General features: G+C 44.6%; 1 protein-coding gene and 2 long non-coding RNA genes across 3 annotated transcripts in view; 2 read left to right on the top strand and 1 right to left on the bottom strand.

Annotated features, from left to right (window-relative positions):
* Positions 1-3,171, top strand: part of tspan9a (tetraspanin 9a) — a 19,726-nt gene extending 16,555 nt beyond the window's left edge. Inside the window, exon 6 of the mRNA XM_064318698.1 lies at positions 1-3,171. This exon is cut by the window's left edge and continues 1,800 nt beyond it. The gene's annotated coding sequence lies outside the window, so the exon portion shown is untranslated.
* Positions 3,172-14,254: 11,083 nt separating this feature from the next.
* On the top strand, positions 14,255-18,091 carry LOC135245793 (uncharacterized). The gene is made up of 3 exons (XR_010327404.1): positions 14,255-14,394; positions 15,977-16,059; positions 16,649-18,091. It is a non-coding gene; the product is annotated as an uncharacterized LOC135245793 (long non-coding RNA).
* Positions 18,092-18,256: 165 nt separating this feature from the next.
* On the bottom strand, positions 18,257-20,396 carry LOC135245794 (uncharacterized). The gene is made up of 2 exons (XR_010327405.1): positions 19,311-20,396; positions 18,257-18,378 (listed from the first exon to the last, which is right to left on the bottom strand). It is a non-coding gene; the product is annotated as an uncharacterized LOC135245794 (long non-coding RNA).
* Positions 20,397-21,427: the final 1,031 nt, after the last annotated feature.

The raw sequence follows: 21,427 nt of genomic DNA, 5'->3' as shown, positions 1-21,427 counted from the left end.
GGCGTTTCCTCTCTGCAAACATCAGCTGCAACCCCCTCCCCTTTTCTTTCTGTCTCTCTCCCTCTCTTTCTCTCGCTCTCTCTCTCCCTCCCTCTTTCTCTCTCGCTCTCTCTCTAGGTCTGTCTCTCTCTCTCCACCTCTCTTTCTCTCTCTTTCTTTCTGTCTCTCTCCCTCCCTCTCTCTCTCTCTCTCTCTCTCTCTCCCATTCTCACTGCCGGAGCAGAGCTGTTTGTTTGATATAAAGAGCTGTGCACGGTGTCGCGTGAGTTACGTCCCACGGTGCAACGTTTGCGCTTCGAGAACCGGTTCCGCATTCGGCATTTCCTTTCCGCAGACCTCGGCTGCCCCCCCCCCCACCCACTCCCTGTTTCTTTCATTCTCTCTCGCTCTTCCCCCATTCTCTCGCTTTGTATCCTTCTCTCTCCCTGCATCTCTCTCTATCTCTACTCCCATATCATTTAGTGAAGGGGTGGGGGGGGGTGGGGGTGGATCTTTTTCATGTGGCAGGGGGAAGGAGGGACCAAAAAGCTCGCCCCCAACAACCGCAGTCGTGTCCTCCGACATTACTGCTTTCCAATAAACGCAGACGACTTTTTCTCCACCCTGATCTCTGATCTGCACTGAATTTAAAAAACTCCCCACCCCTCCCCCCCGCCTCCTCCTCCTCCTCCTCCTCCCCTCACCCCATCCCCCTCGTCGATCGGAGGGAGTCTCGCTGCTCTTCTCCGCCCTGTGGAAGGAGAGCCGGAATCGATTTTTTGGGGGGCGGGCAGCGGGTCGATAACGAGAGCCTTTCGCCCTTGGCGGGGTCCGACAGGACGGCGCTCGCGGTCCCGTCTCCCGCCCGCAGCCGCGAGAGCGAGCCCGCAGGCCGGCGGGTTACAGAACGACTGGTTGTTAGGGCGACGGTCGTTAGGGCAGTGGCTGTCATGCGGCGTCTTACACGCGGCGTCTGCGTTTCGGCGTCCGGTGAAGTGTGCGGCCGGGTCTGTGTGATGTGAGTGTGCTGGTGCTAGTGAACTAGCGAACGGGTTGTTCAAGACGGAATATTCACTGGGGGGGGGGGGTGTCACGGTGGCCCTTTTGAATCTGGCCGGTTGTTTTTCGCGCTCTGAAAATCGGGCGCAGAGGTGGCTTCCTCCTAAATGTTCATCCCGAAGAAGCGATCTGAGGCGGTTTGGAGGGGGGGGGGGTTTCGGAACTCCAGCGCGGAGCACCCCCGTCCGCGTACGACACGTCAGCCTTTCTCCCCCCCCCCTTCGTTTCCACCGCCAGGATGTCGTGTCTCCTCTCCTACACGTCCACAAAAAAAAAAAAACACGACACACCTGTGCCTCTGCGTTTACCTGACGGGGGAAGTGGAGAGATTCTGCTTTCGGGAGGTAATCGTGAAGGGGGGGGTGGGGGGGCTGCCGCTCATCCGCGGAGAGTGTTCGGTTTGCCGTGCGGTCTCGAAACCGGGACGGTGACAGCACTGGCTGGGAGGCTGTTTGTTGGTGGAGAGGGGAGCAGCTGTAGCCTCTGGGTGATTAAAGATGCCCTTTGGTTTGAGCTCAGTGTAAATCTGATATTAACCTCTAAGGATTTGTGCTAAAATCTAACGTCTGAGTTTTTTTTTTTTTTTTTCATTTCTGAAAATCCCCAGCCCAGATCTCTCTCTTCCATCCTCCTTCCCTCCCTCCCTCCCTCTCTCTCTCTCTCTCTCTCTCTCTCACTCACTCACTTTCTCAATCTCGGAGCAGAGCTGTTTGTTTGATATAAAGGTCTGTGCACGGCGTCGCGTGAATTACGTCCCACGGTGCAACATTTGCGCTTGGAGAACGGGTTCCGCGTCCTGTGTCGTTCCGCGGCGCGGCTGCGATTGGGGAACGTTCTGGATGTCAGAGAGATGGGACTCGGCCTTTCCGTCGAGTCGTGCGCGTTTAAGAGGTGGTACTAAAAAGCTCAAGGAGGTTTTGTTCGTACACAGCAATCGCGTGCTCCACGGAACATTCTGGAATGTGGAGCGCGTTTTACTTTAAATTCGCTGCGTGCTCCCTTCCTCCCGGTGTTTGCAGCGGAGTCTGCTCAAGTCTTTCCACTCTGGCTCCCTCGTCTAACGGTCTCAGTGCTAGAGTCTCATAACTGCTAATATTAGGGGAGTTTGGGTAAAGTTTCCTTAATGCAGCAGTTTCATTTTGTACATTAGTTCTCCCTGTGTTCTGTTTTTTTTTTTTTTTCTTTTTAATATATATATAAAGTGTTATTTTATTGTTTAATTGTGTCCTTGTTGTGTTAGGCAAAAAAAAAAAAGAAAAAACGTGTTGTGAAAACATGGTACCATTAGTATTGTTGCCTCGTACCGAATCGAGAAACCCCAAGATTTCAAAGGAACGATTTTTCGAATTACTCCATTAGACGAGCTTCAGCGGGGCTATCTGTCTTAGAGAACGCAGTTCTGTCATTAATACACGTTGCTGTAATGAATATAATGGGATTGCGGTCGAGAAAAGCATCTGCTTCCGTGGCTCATTGCATCTCCGTTTATTGGCCTGTTTCAGCCGGGAAGAGTTGTTAAAAATTACATATTTTGTTTTTTTTTAACTCTTAATATTAAATATCTCTAAAAAAAAATAATAAAAAAAACGAGTTCGGTTTCTGGCTTCATGGGAAAAACTCATCAGTTTCATAAATAAAAGAAATTCTTCATCCGATAAGACAAATTGGAACAGATTTTTTTTTTTCAGTAGGCCTTCACGGTTCTTCTCATTGTCTGGTGTTGATTTACTGATGTAAATCAGTACCAGACAACGTGATGATTGCAAATTAATAACAACACCCCCGCTTTCCATATCATAACGTGTATTTAGAGGGGGGAGGGGGGGAACCCAAGTAGGAAATCAAGGTGCTTTCGTGTATTTGGGGGGGCGACTGGTTTTATACCCATTGTTTTTAATGTTTGGTTGTATGCTTTTTTTACTTTTTAATTCAATGAGCGGCGTCAGTGTTCTGTTCAATTTTGTAAATGTGGAGCTTTTTTTGTTCGCAGTGTATACCTATTTTAATTAACAATATTTCAGCTTGTAGTGAAATATTTTATAAATTGCTTTGAAAGAGATCAAGTATTTTCTCAAAATACTTCACTTATCATGGAAACTGCCACTGAAATAAAGAATAATAATACTCCAACAATTAATTTATTTTGGTTTATTTTATTTTTCTTTGAAGGAACGAAACGGGAACACGTTCCTTTATTACCGTCTTGACCTTTAATTTTTCAAGAAATTCAGCTCTCGAGCAGTAAAAATGAGAACATTTGAGCTGTTCAGGTGAATGTGCGAAAGATATGAGTTTGTTGCCAGGTAACAGCATTATCTGAATTCTGAAAACCAATACTTTTTTTTTGAGTTGGCTTCGGTGAATGAATTGCACTCTACACAGACAAAAGATGCCGCCATAATGGTATACATTTCAGTGAATAACGTTTACTACAGAAACATAATAGCACTGAATATTTGTAGCCTTCCAATAATTGATGTTGTCAATCAGACCTGGGTCAAAAACATATTTAAAGTATTTTAATTACTTTTAACTTTTACTTTTCAGAAATTATTTGAAATACAGCATTTACAAATACTGAGTATTTAAATTACAAATGTATTTTAAAATACATTTGCATGTGTTTGCAATTACTTTTAAATATGTCTCTTAAAAAAACATTTAAAATGCTTTCACAACATAAGGCAGTGGTGCAACATGCGCAATTGCACCAGGCTGTGTATCTCGTGTAAATGTGTTTGAGAACACTTCAAATATGTATTTGACCCAGGTCTGTTGTCAACGCATGTTTCTGTTGCATTTTTGGGATCGCTGTGGATTGCAGTATGTCTATTTAAATGTGCTAACTATTTAACAGTGTTAAAAAAAGCGTTTCTCTCAGATGCCATGGAGGTGAAGCACTTTCTTCCTGCGTGCTTTGTGTCAGAATTCAAATTATAGGACCGTTCTTCCATGTCACGAGGCCCTCCGATTGAAAGATGGAAATTACAACGCCTAGTATGAGATGGACGGGTTCCCATAGAGATGCGGAGAGATGTTCTGTGTTGTCGTACATAGTGTTTATACCGCCTTGTTTGGTTGCAAGATGGTTTCTCTTTGAAATGTATTCTTGGATAGTCGGATTCCGGACCATTCTAGCTTTGGATTTTTCCTTTTTTTTTTTACACCTTCCTTTTTTCCGAGCCCGTATCTCAATATAGTCTTTGTACCGATGACTGTGTATTAGTAACAGCTATTCAAATAAAGTGAGTAGAATTATTGGTGTACCTAGATATTGTGTGTGTTACGAAGAGAATTAGCATATTCCTAATAACGGTGATCCTGCAGGAAGCCGTAAAGGTTATAATAATAATAGCAGACCGCGGGAGGAAGCAGTCAGTCATCACGTCCGCGGGCATCGGCGAAGCTCAGCCGAAATTATAGTTCTAGTTATGCGCGCTGATGAATCTTTAATATTTGCCGGTCGAAATCGAGAAGGTGAAGAAGCCTCCAGCGTATCCGGAGTCAACATTTTACGGCCGATTTAAATAAACCCCAGTGCGATGGAAGGATGATCTCGGACAGAAATTCATCTCCGTGTTCCCTCCACCGGCACCTCACAGAATCAATGTCAGAGTCCAGTCTAAAGAGCATTACCTTCAATACAAGGGCAGGACTGTATGGGGAGCTGGAGATTGTATTTCAGTTTTTTTTTTTAATGCTCTTTTTTTATACCCTAGGATGTCTTGCTGCTGCATGGTTATATTACATTGATTAATGGTTTATATTTGAGTGCGGTCGTATTTCTAAAGTGGATGACTGATACACGGAAGCGAGAAATTCAGGGAGAAAAATCTTCGTCTTGCCAGAATATCTGTATATCAACCGCCACGAAAGTGCAATTACCGAACGTAAGGTCACGTGTAATTAATCTCCCGTTTGGCACCGCCCAGATATCCAAATCAGCGGCTCTGTCATCTTTCCAATTTGGCACCGGAACGGTATCACACGATTTAAAAAATCCTTTCACTGGGAACTCAACTATTTCATCAACTGGAAAAAAAAATTATTCTGAAAAATCCAATGTACTGTATTCATCACCAGTGCCACAACCCAAATTTAAAAATGAGGAGAAGGTGGGGTGGGGGTGCAGGGGTGGGGAAAGGAGAAGGGGTGGGGGTGCGGAGGTGTGGGGAAAGGAGAAGGTGGGGTGGGGGTGTGGGGAAAGGAGAAGGGGGTGTGGGTTGTGGGGAAAGGAGAAGGCGGGGTGAGGGTGTGGGCGTGTGGGGTACTGAAGTGTGGACACACGGAGGGTGGGATGAGAAAGGGGGTCACGGGGGATGCACAAGGAGAACGTTCATCTTTATTCATGGACAAGCTGATGGACATTAACACTCGTGTGTGCATTATGGAAAGGAGAAGGGGTTGGGGTGTGAGGGTGCGGGGTGTGGAAAGGAGAAGACGAGGTGAGGGTGCAGGGGTGTGGGGAAAGGAGAAGGCGGGGTGGGGGTGCAGGGGTGGGGAAAGGAGAAGGTGGGGTGAGGGTGTGGGTGTGTGAGGTACTGAAGTGTGGAACACACGGAGGGCTGCGGTCTAGCAGAGGCTCACCGGGATGCACAAACGAAGCAACCGTTCATCTTTATTCATGGCCAAGCTGATGGACTATTAATCACTTGTGTCGGCATTATAATAAAGATCCCCCCGTCCTCCCCACCCCCAAAGATTGGGAGAGCACTGGTGGGCAGAAAAAGACTCTGAGAAATTCAAGAAGTGCCAGTGGTCGTGTGATTCAACCAATGAATGTCCGGCCTGCGCATTTCAATACAGTCTTCTTCGCTTTTCAAAATGGCGCCGCGCTGGACGTGGGCGTATGCCGTAAAGCACGCTCGGGGGCAAGCAGAACGCCGCAGCCAGGTCACGTGATCCCGGATGGCGCGAGCGGCTAAAATAATTTGTTCTTGCTGCAGTGACGCTATACGAGCAGAGGAGTACATAATAACATGCATTACATTTATTGATACGGGTACGGTTGGACAATATTTGAATGCCTTTCCTCCAACGGCAAACAACGCGCGCGCAAAAAAAAAAAAAAAAAAAAAGAAATTGTCTTTCCAGCAGCCCCGAAGGTGCGGGGAAACTCGAAACCGGCACTTTTGAGTGATGGGAAATTGCAGGGTTGCGAGGACGCGAGTCCGCTCCGCCAAAGTCCGCCTGATGAGACGGAGCCTCGAGAGACACTTCCGCCGCTCGGCGAGGTGGCGGCTGATTGAAGGCACGTCGCTCTAATCAGGGGCGCATTGAGATCAGAAAGCTCGGGGTTCGCTTCGAGATGAAAAGGATGCAAATGAGACCTGCAAAAAAAATCAATAAAAGTTAAAAAAAAAAAAAAAAAAAAAACGGTCTGTCCGTCTCAAACCTTTTTCTCAGATTGCTGTGGAAAAAAAAAAACTCACTCCGGGATGTATTGTTTACGACTCCACCTGAAAGGGTTTCTGGGCGCTGAGGGAGAACGCCAGTCGTCTGTAGCCTACTACGGTCGCGCGGACGGCGCCGATCGCCGAGAGGGAAACTAATTTGCGAACAACAGCGACGGGAAAAGTGGCTTTGATAGCGAACGCCGTGATCTCGCGGAACATCACGAAAGCCCCAATTTCGGGTCCTGTGAAATACGCGTAGCCATTCTGGCGATGGCCGAAACAGAAGGGAGCGACGCTGAGGACCAAGGTGAAAACATCAAACGGGCCAATCGAACGGAATGCACCAGTATTCCAGAATCCGAACCAGAGGCCACATTTCAGGCGTCAACGAGAGCGTCGGGACAGCTGGAATAAGTAGAACGCGGTTTACCGCTGTTGGGACGTACGCAACACGTTCTACCAGGCGGAAGAAATACGTTTTGAAAAGCACAAGCTCGTAATTAACGTTTGTGCTTTGTTTGTGCCAAACGTTCAGTCGTTTTCACTGGGCTGCCAGACGGATTCCAAAATTTCGAGCCAGCGTAACGTAGTTTTTCCAATAATAATTTAAAAAAAAAAAAATCAAAAACATGACATTATACAGCCACGATAAAAAAAGATGGCGTATAATAAAATAACACTCATTCTGGGAAAATGCCAAACTACCAGCTGGCTTTTTATGAAAGAAAAGTGTCACAAAAGGGAAACGCTAATGTGCCCGGCTATAAATAATAGCGCTCCGGTGGTGTCCAACTCGAGCCCTGGAGGGCCGCTGCGTTTATTTGTGGTTTCCCTTCAATCAGTCGCTAATTACGGCCTTGAGAACAAAGCGTGTGGATTCTTCAGCCAATCGACGGCTTAAATGAATAAGCGGTGCCGGAAAACATCAAAAACCAGCCCTGCGGGACGAATTCCAGCGCCGGAGTTTCTATTCAATACTGAGTCCATCTTCCGATTTCAAATTCGAAATGGGTGTTCGTGTGAGAGTGCCACGTTGTCAGAGAAAAAAAGGGAAAAGGGGAGCCAAAATGGCAGCTGTCTGTTGTTTCCCGGGGGGGTCAGTGGCAAACCCTCCAGTTTGGCTCAGAAAAGCTCGCGCCGTGCCTACAGCATGCGGGAGCCGCGCGGTGGCCTCGGCAAGCTCAGGACCACGCGGACTGCGAAGCGTGAGGATGGCCCCGGGAATGAGATGGACAGAAGCCCATCTGCCACAGGCTGGCAACCCGAAAAAAAGAGGCCCACTACAAAATACACGCGCAACGAACAGGAAAAGTGACGGGGCGTGACTGTTGATGAGAACGTGCGAACTGGAGAAAAGGATGACTCTGGCCATGACGGGATCATGAGCTGGAAGGAAGGCCAGGGGGGTGGTGCTGTCAGGCTGGGGGGGGGGGTGCAGCACAGTGGGTAAGGAACTGGGTTTGTAACCGAAAGGTCGCAGGTTAGATTCCCGGGTAGGACACTGCCGTTGTACCCTTGAGCAAGGTACTTAACCTGCATTGCTTCAGTATAGGCCTATATCCAGCTGTATAAATGGATACAATGTAAAAATGCTGTGTAAAAGTTGTGTACGTCGCTCTGGATAAGAGCGTCTGCTAGATGCCTGTAATGTAATGTTCCTCCTCCAGGCAGGAGCCCGAAGCAGGGAGAAGAGAAGAGAAGAGAGAGAGAAGAGAAGAGAAGAGGAGAGAAACACAGCCGTTACGCGACTCAGACTCAGACGCAGAGCAGGAGAGACGGAGGAAACGACCAGGAGGGGGGAAAAAAAACCCCAGCGGAATAAGCGACAAACAGAGAACGTTAAAAGACAAATAGATAACTCGTTACAACATTATGTAAAAACAGGTGCGAGGTTGCATTTTTAAAGAACGTACTAGCGATTCCGGAATTACCGAGAGGAATAAAATCGCTGTAATTTGGTAATTTCTGGCAGATTGTTCCAGCTCCACTGTGCGTAATAACTCAAATCCATTTTACCCAGCTGTGAATTGGATGGAGGTACAGTAGAAGGTAATTGGTCATTTGACAAGAGATTAGGATGTGGACACGTTAAAAAGTCTGCCTAGATGGACTGGAAGATTGCCGAATAAGGGCTCTAAATGAAGACCAAGCCTCAACGAGTCTTCAAAAACAAAAAAAAGTAGTTATCTAACCAGATTGCAAGACGTATGTATGATGTTCAGTAGGGTTATTGTTAACAGTTGAAATTGGGTTCAGAATTATGAAGTTGGGACCGTGACCTTTAAGAATGCATGATATTAAATGATGGCTCCTCACACAAGCTTTTCAAGGTCGTGGGCTTTTGAGGCCCGCTCACAAGACGAAGACGTAGGAAGCAAGGGAAGGAGGCGGGGGATAGAGGAATCAAGAAAACCCGTTTAAGGCAATTTGAGCGTCCTCGCTCATTCAAGCATCGGTTTGAAGCCGCGTCAATTACAGACGTGGCAGATGGGGAGAGGTGGATCTACGGGCCGATCGTTATATATATATTACATTACACGCTTTCCGAAGAAATACTTCTGCAAAGGATGCACTCGCGTTTCCTCGCTCAGGAATTCTTCACGAGCCTCCGAGCTCCTCGCTCTTTAAAGGAGTATTTACCCGGTTGGCATGTCGTCAAATGATGACGCACCTCGACAGAATTCCGCATCAGTCTAGGGCCTTGGAGACAAAGGACCAATAAAATAAGCGATAGGAATGCATCCACGTGCGACAACGCGCAAAAACGCGCGATTCCAGACGTCAATATCACATTTTTTTGTTGAGCCGTTTGACCTTCCATACTGGGAAAGGAGCGAAGGAAGGGAAGCAAATAAATAAAATAAGCGGCTAAAACGCTTAAACGTACCCTTAGACTTGTCTGTCAAAGTACGCAATGGCAATGTTTTACCACAAGAGGGCATTGTTAAGTCCAAGTGTCAAGGCTCCACCAGCTGTGATTCCTCTCAGTAATTAGCATCTTTTTGGTGAGTTGTAAAGGCGTAAAAACAAATCTACAGGCGGCGAATCCATCTTATGTGCAGCGCTTGCTGCGCTAGAGGTCTGTCTGCGGAATAAAAACGCGCGGAAAAGCTAATGAGCTGGAACGCAAATGGTGCTCTTCCCTGCTCCCAGCTGCGATGATTGAGATGCTGGTCAATAAAAAACACTCAAGTGCGCGATGGTGCTTTGGGGAGAACTTTATCAGTTCTATGGTAAACTGTATTCCTATGAACCGAAATCCTCTGTTTTAATAACATTTCAACATTTATCTTTCTTGACAAAAAAAGGAGTAAGAAGACAGCACCAATAAACACTTTTGTAAGGCACGTCTAGGATGCATAAGCTCTAAATAGAATAAATACAAAAAATAATAATATTTGCAACATTTAAGAAAAAAAATGTCTGTAGGCTGCAAACAGTTTTCAGCAGTACATGCTGTTCAATGAGCCGCTCTCTTGTGTGAGATTGTTGTTTGTATTTCTTAAATTGTCTCCTCGAATGTTGTTTTTTTTTATATCTGAGGCTCGTATTTGGCTCAAGTATGTGATTCTTGCAGGGAAACTGTATCTATAAGGAAACCGGGCTTTTATATTTTTATTTGTGCTCGACAATAAATCCCCCAGGATGCTACAGCAGTATATTGATGCTTTTTTATTGGTAGCTGTGGTAGCATCAGGTAGGAAATGAGGACAACCGCCTAGGCTGGATATAGAAGTTATTAGTTCATTACCATGGAGCTCCAAAGGATCATGGGATATAGAACCTACTGTATCATCCCCTGCAGCCTGAAACTCTCTTTACAGTCTCTGTGAGCATATGCGCTCATTAGCACTGTACATCATATTAGTGCGGAATGACAGCAAAAATGAGAAAATTAAAGTAGCCTTTTTTCATTAAATGCTGCTGAGAGTGTCTTGCGGACCAAAGGCACCGGCGGTAATAACATTTGTCACATTTAGCTGGTCGAAGTCAATGCGTTTGTTATTGTAGCGTTCGTACATTATGGATGCTGCGTGGATTGCATCTTTTAATGGGGCTTCAAAACTGCTGTGACATCGGCAGAACCGCAACTGCTTTTCTTTCGTTGGTATTATTAGTACTTTTTTAAATGTTTATTTTCTGTCATAGGTGCCCTAGATTGCCGACCTCCAGTCAACGCGGTTACCGGGCCTTTCGTGAGACAAGTTCTATAGCCGTCCCGTTCGCGAGCAACGGTGTGGGTGGGAGCGTCCGATTTATGATGGTTTAAGGTCCTCTCCAAACCTTTCATTCCCTCATTCCCTCCGGCCGTGGAGTGATTGCTTGGCGGTGTAATGGCACCTGATGAAATGAAAGCCCTTGTATGGAGGGCTCAAGGGCTTAAGAGGCAACTCTGCAGCGCTGCCTGACAGTGATCTCTTCTTACCTACGTCTTCGGAGAGGCAGCGCCTGGGAGCTCCTTTCCGAATCCCCGCGGCTCTTATCCAATGACATTTAGCGGCGTGGTTTCGGGGGCACGCGGGAAGCGACCGCGGTTTTTTGTGAGCGAAACTGTATCGGAAAAACACAAAAATCTACTCCGGCATCGGCCCTTTTCGGATGTGACTGGACACTTATGTGATAAGAGAATGCTCAAAATTATGCAGATTTTCTGGAAAAAAATCTGTTGAAAAGTGGTTTGACTGATTATTTATTGATGTATGTATGTTTAATTTACAAGCAGAAAAGCGTGCTATATTATTGTACAACCCAAGGATAATTGAAATTGAATATTTTATTTTGTTTATAACCAGGTTAGTCAAGCATGTATGTACTTAATTGGTTGTCTTAAGAAAGTCCCCACTGATGCAAAACATTATAAAACTAAAATGAGTTTGTCTTATGTTTATTCATATTTCTTTTCACAATCCACTGCATGAAGCCATTATAAATGTAATAGTTATGTATGCGTCACTCTTAGTCTATGTGTCTGAAAGCCTTTTATGCAAAGTGGTTGGAGCAAGGCAGTTGGCTGGACCCCAGAGTAATGCCAGGCACAGCAGGCTAATCCTGTCAGTATCAGCTTGAGTGTTCGGCTGATTTGGTCTTATTTAGTTTATTTAGTCACTCTGCTTCAGCGCCCCAACCACTGGAGCACCAAGCCCCCAGCCAGACGGCCCCAAGTTCACAGTTTGTCTCCCCCTGTGGGTCAGCTTGGGCCCTGCGCTCCTTCCCAACGGCTCCTCTGTCTGGGTACTCCCCTCCAAGTCCCCCATCGTCGCCCCTTTGTGGTGGAATCACCTATCTACAGTGAATGACTCCTAACTTTCATCACCCCAAAGCTTGATCTCCTCCAATTCCAATTCACCCACAATATCATTCAATTCTGACCTGCCCTAGTCTGCAGTAAGATTGGAGTTCATGTGAATGCTGCCTTTAGCTGTGAGGGGTATATTTTAATGATTACTTAGAGTTATTTTTTTTTCTGAAGGACTACGCTTTTACTGATTCAAATACCAGGAGAGTTGCTCCACACTCAGGTTCCCACTGAATGGAAGTGTGATGGGCATTCAGGCTGACCTGAACAATGACAGAAGGACACATGTAATTACTCGGTAATGCAGATTCGAATCTGACTATGCTGAACTATTGTCAGTCGTGCCCCAGAAGATCAGTTCATTCTGATTACCCACAATACATTTTCTGTCACTTAATCGTGCGTCTGACTGAATGCTATTTTATGTACACACCAAATTACACTGTAGAACAGGTATGTTGCAGTTCAATGTTTAAGCAAATGTAGACATTGTTTAAAGAAAGTATGGTCATTCACCATTTTGTTTATATAAAACAAATGCTTTACTCCAAAGTTAACATCTTTAAATATTATTTTAAGATGCAAATTTAAGAGTAAATCAGTTGATTTAAAAATAGTGAAGTACAGAACATCCATATTTTTTAAAAATGTGCCTCGAAATATCTAGAAAAATATACCTGTTATTGCATTTCACACGTTTCTTTCCAAGTATGGGAAAGAAAATCACATGCCAAACAACCATCACAACAGAAATCGATTGATAATTCCCAACAAACACTATTTCTTAAAGAATTCAGTAAGCCCACAGAGACACACAGTCTGACAGAACGTTCACATAATCAACGGTCCACGGTACACGAAACAACAGCCTTGCATACGAAATAGAAACAAAACAACTGTTATTGAAAGGTAAATACATAATTCAGGTGCCGGCTTCTGCTAGTGGACTCTTGTTTGTGGTCGCAGGAGTACTGCGGGTCTGGACTAGATAATCAGTGCTTTCCATTGATCCACCACCCCCCCCCCCCCTTTTCTCTTTCATCACTTTATTCTTTTTTTTTTGCAAAGTCCACCACAGCACCATCTTGGAGGAGGTTCTGGATCCTTCACCTGAGGGAGATCCAGTCCACTGTTTGTTTTTGGTAGTCCTTGATGTTCCTCACCTCCCACAGGACCTGCTCGCTGGTATTGATTTCACACCCCCCCACCCCCCCACCCCCCCGGCACTAACACTAGAGCTTGTCCGGCTGCTAACTTCCAGGTGGGCCATTGGAGCCCTTTCTCTGCCCTCGGGAACAACCTGGACAGCAGCCTGCTTCCAGAGGGGGGGGAGAACAAAGGCCCAGACCTGTTTGGCCACTGGGCACTTTCTGGAAGAAAGGGGACGCACACTCTCTACGTGTTGGGGCCACTGCTCAGGAATAATTTGATTGAAATATCAAATGCTGGTTTTCCTTTAAAAAGAAACCAACCAGGTCTGCAGTGGAATTTGACTTATTGTTATGTGCGTAAAATACCCTACAGTCGCATTCATGGTTATGTGATAACACGCGCATTGCATCATCACTAGGTTAGTGAGTAGAATCTAAGATTCAGGTTAGCAAATAGACTGTAAGATTTTGACAAGAAAAATTAAAGGAAGTGATGCAATACCACACACTTCAGTACAGCAGGTGGTGGTATGTACCTTAATATTGATTTATATTCTGTCCAAAAACAACAAGAACAAGAAGGGGAAGATGTGGCATTGGGAAAAACAGTGATCTGTGGTAAGCAACCCAGTTGCTGGAGAACTACCACCTTGTAGGTTTTTATTTCAAGCCTAATTTCACACACCTGACTCAAATAATTAGCAGTTCAATGCAGATATTTAACTGTTGAATGAGGGGTTCTTTGTTAGGGTCGGAGTGAAAACCTACAGAACGTTAGATCTCCAGGAACAGGGTTGGTTATCACTGGATTACAAACAGGCGCTGCTAGAGTGGGGATTGAACCAAATATTTCTGGGTTAATAACACAGTTACCTGGTGAGCCATTCCAAAGCTCTTAATTAGAAGAATTAAGTCCGCAGTCAGAAACATCTGGTCATGGTCTGAACAGTCAAGCTGTATGCCCAGAGATGAAGAAAATACCTTTGTGCTGTGGTCTCCTGAACGAAAATTTATAATGCAAAAATGTACTCCAATAAAAAAAACAGCAAAAATACATTAATCAAATGTCCAAAAAATAATAAATATTCAATCGTTTTCATTCAGAAAACGATTGCATATTTAGAACGTAAGACTGTAGTCAAAATACTTTAAAAATTAAACTCTCAGACTGTGGGAAAATCAAGTTTATTCAACTAAACATGTGTTTACCATTTAATGTAAACCACTAAAATGAAAATTTCATAAATTATATATAAATAATTATTTTGTTTAACAGTAGGTATCACAAATTATTTGCAATCCTGTTAGATTATTATTTAGATGGTGGCACGGCGTGGTCGTTGATAGAACACTCGGTGGATGTTGATCCATTTTACTGTGCAGAACTGGAGTTTTGGCCAGGTGGGGCAGGTGAGACGCTTTCCAGGTAACACATCCTGCTTCCGTTTTCGTCACGCCAAATGTTTACCTTTTTGAGAGGTTGGCATGCGGTTTCGCTTCTCCTTCGCGAACAGTGAGTATTTTCATGTTTTATTTGCAATGCTGGAGAGAGAGCTGTGAATTAGATTGTGTTATTGTTTTGGGGGAACACGAGGAGTATACCTTTTAAAATATTAGTCATGTTATGGTAAATAGACGATGTATTGGGCTAACACGGTCAGTGTAAACAAACTGAACCCCCGTATCTTGGTAACGATGTTCTTTGTGTCTAGCGATTCAGCTGTTATTAATATAAAGGCTTTTGTTTTCTTGATCATTCTCGTCACTCTTTCTTGATTACGAACTGACGATTTGTTAAAGACTACTATAACGAAACTGATTTGGTCTGTTTTTGGTTAAATTATGTATTTAGTTTTGGGTGGTAGCTACGTAACTTATAAGCTGCAATATGTCTTTGTGGACTGTTGAGTTGTTTAGTTCCCGGGATTGTTGTAATTTTCCTTTTGGGTTTGAATCGTTCAGTGTCATGTGCATGGTTAAAGTAGTGATTAAAAGTAGTTGTATTAGATATTGGGCAGGTTGCGTTTAGAGGCTAATGACAGATGTTTCTGTCACCGGTTGAACGTCATTAGGATCCTTTGGGCAGGTCTTCTTTGGCACAGGGGATAGGATAGATGACTTCCATAGGTGCTGTGTGCTCCTTGAGTGAGCAGTTGAACAGAACACAGAAGACGGGATCCAGTTGGTTATGGCAGGATTGCAGTAGATGATTGCTCATGTTGGCTTTGTTAAATTTACTGTTTTCATAACCATATTACCGTCCTCTACCATTAACAAGATATTACTGCTCTCCTCAGTTAACACCAAGACCCCTGATGTTATGTTATATTTGTCAGATCAGCTGTAGAAGTTGTAAAGAGCCTCAGCAGACTGACTGTAATATTTCGTAGACTGAAGGCCCGGGTATTGCTTTGTTTGTAGACCTGAGTGGATCTTTATTGAGTGGATCTTCCTTCCTCTCCAAGCATCTCTCTTCTGCTCCTCTTAAGGCCTTCTCCTTGTGTGTCCTCTTTGCCTCTTCATTTGTTTATTCGGCCTGTGCTGGATGAGTTTTGGCTGTACTTGTCCACTGATTGGAACGCTCTTTTTCTCATTCAATGTGATTTTGAGCTCCTTGGTAATCCAGGGCTTGTTTGGTGAGAACACTATGCCCCAGCTAGCGTAGCATTCTGTGAGAATACCTCCAAATTCAAAATAATCTTATAGTGTCACAGACATCATCGTCCCATGGTTTTACAATTTTGCAGACAACTCCGTACCTCTTTAGTTCCGTTTGAGTGGGATGTGATTAAATGAATTATATTGTCATCTGCTGTGATTGGTGATGAACTTTTTTTATATATTCATATGCATTTTTCATGTTAGCAGAGCACAAACCGAAGGATTTATTTCTTCCAGTGGCACACGCGATGCTACTGGTGGTACATTGTTAGTTATCTGTTGAGTCTACAACTACTCGTATCACCTATTACCTAACCGTGGAGTTTCAGATAAGGTGCTAATGTCTGTGTTTTCATTTGCATAATTTATGCTCGTATGTAACATATTGTGGAGATTTTAAACACGTTTCCACCCCTTTTTCTTTCTCACTACAGCTTGTCTGCAGCCCCAAGGCGTACGCATGAGGGTAGCACTGCATGCTGAGGAGAAGCAGGAAGCCCCCAGATGGAGGCGCTGTGTAAGCATGAGTGGTTTTGTTTGTTTTTGTGTCTGTGCACCAGATTTGGTGTATATTAGTGCATTACTACTGCCAGTCTTCCATACTGCTACCTTTCTGCAATCAAATGAGTTCATTTGATTGCGTAGCAGTATGGGGGACTGTCAGTAGTAATGCACTAATGGAGGGTGGGGCCTCTTCAAAAAATTTTTTTTTTTTTACCTTCAGAAAATTTTGATTTTGAAAAAAAATATTATAACCCCCATGTTGTATTCTTGGAATTTTCGGGGGGCCAGATTGCCTACCCCTCCACTCACACCACACACACACCTCCCCCACCCTTGGGGACCACCGACGTTGCTCAGGTGCGGTCTCGGGGAATCGAACCATCAACCTCTACCTCCTGAGGATCGGTCCAGCCCCCTACGCCACATACTCCTTCGCATTTGTCGTTCATTTTTTTTGCGCATTTAAACAGAACAATGGACAAAAGCTGCACAAACTGAAAGGGGAGAGCGGGGATTGAACCCCAGACCTTGGTGTTGGGAGACGAGGACCATTCCTCTGCGCCACCGTAACTTTGACGTGTTTTTTTTTGTCTTTCTTGCAGTGAAGTCAGCAAGGTGGGACCGCAGAAATGGAAAACAAGTGGCGGAACAGGGGCTTGAACCCAGAACCTCACGATTCTGAGCCCGTGACAATACCATGACGCCACCACCATGTTCGTGTTTTCTTTGGGAGCAGCAGTGGACAGAAGATAAGACTACAGAAACCAAAGCGAAATAAAGAGAAATAATGAGTTTCGAACCCGGCAACATTGCACCTGCAGGCATTGACAATACCGTTCTGCCAACATGTCCTTGCCTTTTTTTGTCCTCTGCACTCCCCAGAAGATGATGAGACCACAGAAATTCAAGAGAACTAAAGCTAAAGAACTGGGTTTGAACCCCCAACCTCTGGGTCCGGAGACGGAGACCATACCACTGAGCCACGGCTGCTCTGACGGTGTTCAGGTCGATGCAGTGGATTGAAGAAGAAGATGAGAAGATGATCAGACCACAGAAATGCAAGAAAGGGGGAAGGTGGGGTTTGAACCGACAACCCTCGCATCCAAAGACAATGACGATACCGCTGTACCACGAAGGCTTCAGTGCTTTTGGCTGTGCTTCAGAGGATAGAAGAAGATGAGATCACAGAAATACAAGACAACCAAGGAAGAACCACAGGAGCTGGACCCACAAGTTCTGCATGCAACCACAGAAAGTTCTTTTATGCCATCATTACTGTAGAGGGGTTTGAGGGGCATGAGGGACAGGTGATTGGGTGGGTTGGTGGGTTAGGAGGGGGATCGAACCTGCCACCTTCTAATGCTTGTGACATCGTTCCCTCTCCTGCACCACAGAGCCCAACAGGGTCCACGCTTGCTGAATAGCTTTGAGTCCCACAGATCCACAGGAGGCGCTGTCCCCAGAGAGCACGGGAAAGCAAGCCAAGAGGAAGAATGGACCCACCGTGCTGATTGGTCTCCCTGTGTCAGTAAAACGGACCACTGTTACGTTGCACTGTGCTGGTTGATGTCAAGGGCGGGGTTTCTGTGCATGTGTCTTATGATTTGACATGTTGCTGCTCTGACAGGGCATGATGTTCTCCTCTAGCCAGTGTGCTGCTCGGACCAGCCCATGGCGCTTCCCCAGGGAGACCCCGACCCTGGAACCCAGTATCGATTCAGCAATAAACAGGAAGATAGCGCTTGGATGTGTGATTATCTTGATGTTGTAGCTCGTCGTCATGCCTCCCAGTTTGACTTAGCGTAACTTACTGACTTGGCCTATGCTTACTGTGTGAATTGGACTTAATGCACTCATGGCTATGGATACACTGTTACACAATGAGCATTGTACCTCAGCGGACCTGTGTGTTATTGCAGTTGTTCCAGTGACCTTCGGTGTGCACTTATTGTGCGTCGCTTTGGATGAAAGTGCCAATAAATGTGATGTGAGGTGATGTGATGTAATGGATGTGTGGGAGAATAATAAACTATCAAACACCCTCATGCAGGTCCAAATCTGGAAAGTGGACTGAAGTAAAAGGAGCTGTTCTGGGTTTTACTCGCTAGCTCAGTTAACCGGCTTCATAAAATACCCCCTAGGTTTTGTCACAGGGATGTCACAACCTGGCTCATAAGGTCTTGACAAAAGAGGGAGACCACACAAGGAAATTACAGGGCAAATAATTCTTTATTTTATTAAACAAAACATGTAGGCTTACAAAAATGAAGGAAAGCAATGAGGTGTGGTAAGTCTGCAGGCCAGGGGTGCCAAGACTTGTTTGACTTGCGATCTGTGGGGTGGTAGTGTAACCAAAAAAATAAGAACAAATTCGTTGGACAGTGGCTGCACACAATGTTATTAAAAATGGTGGGACAAAGTCATTAAGACATCACATAATTAATTGCGTGCAACATGTCTATAATTTTATGAAACAAATCCAACTATTTACTTTTTCAGTCTTAATACTGCGTACAACCACAAGCCAACATTTCGTGCGTGTGTGCAGTTGTAGAGTTCTGTATCTAGTGTTGGGCAGAACTACTATCTTAACTAGCCTACGTTTTTCAGTTACCATGTGTGTAGTTTCTTTCTAAAATAAAGTAGCTACAATTGCAGGATAGCTGCATTGGCATAAAAGCAAAATCGTTAGACCAGCATCATTTGTGGGCAAAGAAAATCCAGTTTTATATTTAAAACACCATTGTTCGTCGGATATCGAAAGAAAAACCTAAAATTGACCAGATTGTGTCACCACCACGATTGCCCTTGCCAATTTGTTACCATTACATAAAAATATTAGCCAAATTGTATAGAAACCTATTTGCATAAAAGTAAAATCATTACACCAATATCAAATCTAGACAAAATCCAAGCTTTTAGATTCACACCATTATCCGTCAGATATTTAAAGCGAATTTCCTGCCTAAAATGGACCCGATTTATCGCGTACAGATGATTTAGGCGAAATGGGTTACTGCAAAAACGAGTCCAAGAATTTATCAGCGAAGTGTAGGAAATGGATGAAACGGTAAGAATTAGACGCATTTTTTAATAACGCGGCGATCTATCAGCATGGCCTCTGCGATCGACCGGTAGATCGCAAATCGATGTACTGGGCACTTATGCTGTGGGCTATCCGTTGTGTATGCATGGGCAGGGATGAGGAAACAGCATCGTGGCGAATGTAGTAAAATGCAACAACTGAAATACAAACCAACGTACCGGGAGAGAGGGCAAGTGAGCAAACCACCAAGCCACACTAGAATGGGCGAAAGACTTCAATCAGGCACAACGCAGCTCAGGTGGTCTCGTCTCAGCTCCGCCCACCAGCCTCCTGTTCAGGAAACCGAGAGCGGCCAACAAAACTGGGCAAGTGTAGTAGGCGAGCCGTCACAGAGTACGATCCTGAACCTCTTCCAGGACAGTGTGGTTGTGGACCCGTTGCCCTCAGTCTTATCCATAAAGGGCCGGTGTGGGTGCGGGCTTCTGTTCCAACTAGGCAGCAACACACCTGATTCTACTAATCAAGGTGCTTAGCAACGACTCTGATTGATTAGTAGAATCAGGTGTGTTGCTGCTTAGTTGGAGAGAAAGCCTGCATCAACGCCGGCCCTTTCTGGATAAGTTGTGGACATTGAAATGGGGGATGGACCACTGGAAAGAACTGATTATCTAGTCCACACACAAACAAGAGACTACTAACAAGAACCTGAATGATGTATTTGCCTTTTTATGACTGTTGTTTTTTTTTTGTTCCTACTTTGTATGTAAGACTTGTTTTGTGACTGTGTGTATGTGAACCTTTTTTCATGCTGTGTTTCTATGGGCTTTGAGCTTTATTGCATTCTTTTGAAAGGGTTTGTTTCTTTGGAATGATCAATTGGTTTGTTGCGGCTGTTGTTTGGCACACTGTGTTTTCTTTCCTGTGCTTTGGATTTTAAAATAAATGTTTTTTGTTTTTTACTGGAAAATATGTAAAATTCAATGAAGCACATTGTGTTGTCAAAAGTACATAGGCACACATTCGCGAAATCCTTGATGTATATTTTCCTGTAAAGCATTTGGTTTAAATAAGTAAGCAAAACAGGGAATAGCATATTTTCATTAAATAAAGATTTCCCCTACCTGCTTTCGATTAAACATTGAACACTGGTGTGCCCTTAAAACGAACCAACCAGGTGTACAATGGGATTGGACCTTTTGGTATATAAATAAAATGCTATGCAATCGTATTCATGAATTATTCAGAAAGAATATAAGCATTTTAGGGAGGGCAATGAATCATTTTTTTCTGAAACAAAATTTGTTTCCTCTTTCCACCCTCTCCCCCTCCTCCCTGCCTCCCCCCTCCCCTCCCCTCCTGGATCACTATTGACAACACGGCACAGTCAGATTTGAATCTGCATTACAGGTAACACTCACTTATTTGTTAATGTCCACGTCAGTCTGAATGCCCATCAGTTTTCCATTCACTTAAAAAGGGGAAGCTGAGTGTAAAGTATCTGTCTGGCTGTACAGTGTGGTCCTTCAGAGAAAATAACTCTAAGTAATCATTAAAATATTCCCCTCACAGCTAAAGCATTCACATGAACTCCAATCTTACTGCAGACTAGGGCAGGACAGAATTGAATGATATTGTGGGTGAATTGGAATTGGAGGAGATCAAGCTTTGGGGGTGATGAAGGTTAGGAGTCATTCACTGTAGATAGGTGATTCCACCACAAGGGGGCGACGATGGGGGACTTGGAGGGGAGTACCCAGACAGAGGAGCCGTTGGGAAGGAGTGCAGGGCCCAAGCCGACCCACAGGGGGAGACAAACTGTGAACTTGGGGCCGTCTGGCTGGGGGCTTGGTGCTCCAGTGGTTGGGGCGCTGAAGCAGAGTGACTAAATAAGTAAATAAGACCAAATCAGCCGAACACTCAAGCTGATACTGACAGGATTAGCCTGCTGTGCCTGGCATTACTCTGGGGTCGAGCCAACTGCCTTGCTCCAACCACTTTGCATAAAAGGCTTTCAGACGCATAGACTAAGAGTGATGCATACATGACTATTACATTTATAATGGCTTCATGCAGTGGATTGTGAAAAGAAATATGAATAAACACAAGACCAAACGCACAATAATTGCACTTTTACAATGTCTTGGACCAGTTGGAGATTTTCTGTAGAGAACCATCTAATTAGCTTCCCTGTGTAAAAACTCCACTCTAAATAACAATTTAAATATAGCCCTCTCCTATTACAACTAAAAACAGCATTCAGATGTGCTCTCAAGTCTACTGTAATCCAATCAGAGCAAGACACGTCGGAATTGGATGATATCCCAGGTGAATAGCA

Source organism: Anguilla rostrata, chromosome 19 (genome assembly GCF_018555375.3).
Source record: "Anguilla rostrata isolate EN2019 chromosome 19, ASM1855537v3, whole genome shotgun sequence".
Classification (NCBI taxonomy): Eukaryota; Metazoa; Chordata; class Actinopteri; order Anguilliformes; family Anguillidae; genus Anguilla; species Anguilla rostrata.
This window is presented reverse-complemented; position numbering and strand designations above follow the sequence as displayed.